We start from the raw sequence: 4,491 nt of genomic DNA, 5'->3' as shown, positions 1-4,491 counted from the left end.
CATTTTTCAAACTAATTTCCATTTTTCTGCCTGTTTCTTTTTATTGTTATAGGAAAAATTGAGTGTGCCACAAATTATTGCAACTTTGGATTTCCTGACTGATTGTTGATAACAAACATTCCTAGTCTATAAACGCTTGACTTTCCTACACACTATTTGCGCCAGTTTTCAACCCAGAAATTTTACAAAGAAATGAATACTTGTATATCAAGACAGGTAAGTACTTTAATTGGTATAATGAGAATGTGTCGAAAAAAGGTGTAATCCAACATGCTTGTACATATCCATGTCCATCTGCATGTCTATGCCCATGTGGAGTATAATTTAACATGTTTTACTTTGAACAATGCATCAGACCTGCTTCAATGGTTTTGCTGAAAGCTTATTTGGAATATTTCCATTCACAGCTAGTGCTCGTGCTGCGGGAATTTTATTCCTTTAATTTTGTTATTGTTGTTATGTTTTAAAATATTTGATTAAACAGAAGCGTGGCATTAAAAAGGCAAAAAAATATAAAGTTTAACAATATTTCCTTCCATTGTAGTAAGATGCGGAGTGTTATGCGCACTTCTATTTTCTTTGTAACTTGTTTAGCTCATACTTATTTCGAGGCTGCAATAGTGAAAAGTGTACTCAAATTAAACAAAATTTTGCAGAACACGAATATGGCGAAAAAATCGTAGTATCAACTTTAGGCAAATTTACCATATCATGCCATTATAACAAAGCCTTCTCCCCTTGTATCGGTATCTCTTTATTCAACGTCACTGGTCTCCCATATTATTAAATACTGCATCGTTGGAAATTGTTGTTGTTTTTTTTCAGTGGCTTTGTTTACTTCAATATACATAGACGCATATTTTTGCGAGTTCCTTGACCATAACACTCATTAAAAACGTGAATTATTTTAAAAAAATTGTTGTTGTTTAATATTTTTGTTGCATGTTAAAAGTTGGTTTTATAACAGCTAAAAGAAAGCTTAGCTGTTGGTATCAATAAAAAAAAGCTTTAAAACATCCCAAAATTTTACTAAAAATTAAAGCCGACTTTTAGGATGCTTTTAAAAGAGCGAAAAATAAAAAAATAGTTAAACAATAATTACTTAATTTTCAACACAAAAAAAAATTTGATTAGATACATTAACAAAATTTCCTATCGAAATGAAAAAAAAAATCCCTTACAAATGAATTTTCGACAACTTTAAGATTGCAACCATTTTTAGCTCGTCGATAGACAAAACCAAACTACATGCTCTTGTGTGCAAAAGTTTTACATGATTTTTTCAGTAACTATCGCCACCACACCAAATATTTAGACTGGCAAATTAGTTCTTTACCACAGACAATCGTTGAATTTGGCAATTTGATTTGATTTCAAAAAAAGACTAAATAATGAATATTTAATAGGTTGTCATATAGTCTTTTATAGACAACCACCACATGATGATCCTCTTCAAGCGAGTAGCACTAACATTTAAATTAGCGCCATCTGCTGGTTGCTTTCCATCGGATTTAATTAATTCAATTGGATTTAGTTGATCCAATTGAAAACAGCCAGTAGATGGCGCCAATTTGGAGAAGCCAACATAAACAGAGAGAGGGCAGTGTGGTAAAAAAGAATCATACAGCATTTATCTTTGTTATTACATTAACCATAGAAAAACTCTTTTCTAAAGAAAAATTCCTAATTTTGAAAAATACCAGATCTCGGAGATTGGTAGGGCGATTTAAGCGAAATTTTGTTTGCACACTTACAGTAACCTTAAAACAAAAATTTGGTATCAAAATCTGGCTTGGGGGCCTAGAAGGGCCGCTCACCCACAAAGCCCTCCAAACGGATTTATTGACCAATCACTACAAAACGGGTATCAAAGGTATTTGAGGGTAATGAATCCGATATCCAGTTGTGGGACCTAGTGTGCCGTGGGTCACCCCTCCCCCAAAAAACTCCTCCAATTGGACATATATGCCGACCATGGCAATGAGGATCTTAAATGAAAGGTCTTTGGGAGTACAGCACGAAGTCTCTGGGGGTCCATCACACCCCCAAACAGAACTTTTACCTTGACACTGGAAAAAATCCACAGGAAAATTGAAATACTTTTTAACTGAAATTAGGCAGAAATTTCTAAATTTAGAATACTCCTCTCCAACATTGCATTATCGGGGGCAGCGGAACGGGCCGGGCTCAGCCAGTCTTCTTCTTATGTATAAAAATTAATTTGTGTTTGTTTGTCCCGTATAGACTCAAAAACGGCTGAACCGATTACCTTAAAATTTTCACAGATTTTGTTGGTTGGTCTGGAAGAAAATATAGGTATATAATTTTTTGATATCGGAAGGGCGGCGGACTCTCCCTCTTACCCCAAAAGTACTACTCAAAAATAAAAGTGTACCGATCAGGATAATATGGGATTCAAAAGAAAGGTATTCAGGAGTAGAGTACGAATTTCATATTAAAAATTTAGTCCAAATTGGTGATGGCCGCCTTAACACCAAAACACCCTAAAATGGGTTTATTGGACGAGCATGACAATATTTGAGTCCCATATTGTCATGCTCGACCAATAAATCCATTTTAGGGTATTCGGGAGTAGATTTTGAATATAGTCAGAAAGAAGAAATAGGCTTTATATTTTGTTAATATCGGATGCAGGTGAACCCTCCTCTGTTACCCCAAAAACATCACCCAAAATCAAAAGTGGACCGATAAAGACAATATGGATATCAAATGGAAGGTATTGACGAGTAAAATACAATTAAGGCATAAGTCACCAGGAAGTCGCCCTAACCCCAAAACTTCTAAAAGCAGGTACATTGAAAGTCCATATCAATAAGGTAGAAGATTACGAATCTGGCATACAAAATCAGATCGAAGTGTACGGGGTCACCATATGGGGGGCATATGACCCATCATGACTGTATGGGACTCGGTTTGTTTGTTTGTTCCGTAGCATCAAAAACGGCTGAACCAATTTTCTTTAAATTTCCACAAATTGTGTAGGTTTTTGTCGAAGGAAAGAAACATAGGTTATATAATTTTTAGATATCGGATGGTGGAAGGATGAGGGTCCCCTTACCCCAAAAACACCAATCAAAACCAAAAGTGGACTGATAGGCACAATATGGGTATCAAAAAGTATTAGAGACTAGAAAACGAATATTTTATTTTTATTTTATTTTTTAAATCTTATAGTCATAGTGTAGGCTTCTTATAAGAAACAAGAGAGAATAAAACAATATCGTATTAAATTTTGGTCCAAGTACCAGCGGGCCTCCCCAACCCCAAAACTCCTCTAAACAGATATATTCGACGTTCCTATCAATAATGGGACTCAAAAGAAAAGTATTCGGCAGTAGATTACAAATATGGCATAACCCACCCCCAAATGGACAAATTAGCCTACCATAGCTAAATAGGACTCAAATGAAAGGTATTTGGGAGTAGTTTACGAATATGGCATTAAAATTTGCTTTCAGGTCTAGGTGGTGCTTTTTCTCCTAATAATACGTCAAATAGGTTCATTGAGCCATTATGACAATAAGGTATTAGAGAGTAGAAAACAAATTTGATATTCAATTTTGTAGCCAAGTGTTTGGGGATAAATCTAAATCACCCCCTAAACTGAACTTCAAATCAACGGTATTTGGGTTTACCGACGATTTCAATATTAGGGTCTACCTAAGGTCCACTCCACCCTCAAACAGAATTTATTTATTTTAAAATGTATTTGAAAGTGGAGCAAGCTTATATTTATCTTAAAGGCCAAGTGTCTGGGTGGCCACCCCACCCCCGAAATACCCCGAAAACAGGAAATATTTACCAAAGTGATCCGAGCAGGGGCAAACTTCTTACACATCAATGAGTGCTTTCCGATTCAAGGTTAAACTCAATGATAAGGAACCTTTTTTATGACCAAGTCCGAGCGGCAGCCAGCAGTGCGACACCACATTGGGGAGAATTTACAAGACCATGCATGGCTTGGTACCTCGAAAATTTCGCCAGCATTAAGAGAGGATAACCATTGCTTTAAATTTTTGTCGATGTTCTCGACAGGATTCGAACGTAGACGTTCATCATCATAGGCGGATATGGGCTGCAGTGGCACGAGTTCGATATCCACATTCAGAGCGAAGTGTCCCTACCCTAAAAAGACATTAGAGAATCAAGGAAGGCGCAGTGGAGCGGGCCGTTAGTTTCCTATAGAAATGAAATTTTGGCAAAATTTTCTATAGAAATCAAATTTTGACAAAATTTCCTATAGAAATGAAAATTTGACATAATTTTGTCAACATTTCATTTCTTTGAAAAAATTTCCTTAAATCTAAAATTTAGGAAAATTCGAGTTTCCCTAGCTTACTGAAACATCATCTTTATTATATTTGGTAGTTTTTTTTATTAAGGTATAAAAACAAAAAAAAATATTATAAAAAATTCTTATTAACTAAATATTGCACATTTGTAATACGATTGGTTTTGTGTTGCGTGAAT

The sequence above is a fragment of the Stomoxys calcitrans genome, chromosome 4 (genome assembly GCF_963082655.1).
Source record: "Stomoxys calcitrans chromosome 4, idStoCalc2.1, whole genome shotgun sequence".
Lineage (NCBI taxonomy): Eukaryota > Metazoa > Arthropoda > Insecta > Diptera > Muscidae > Stomoxys > Stomoxys calcitrans.
This window is presented reverse-complemented; position numbering follows the sequence as displayed.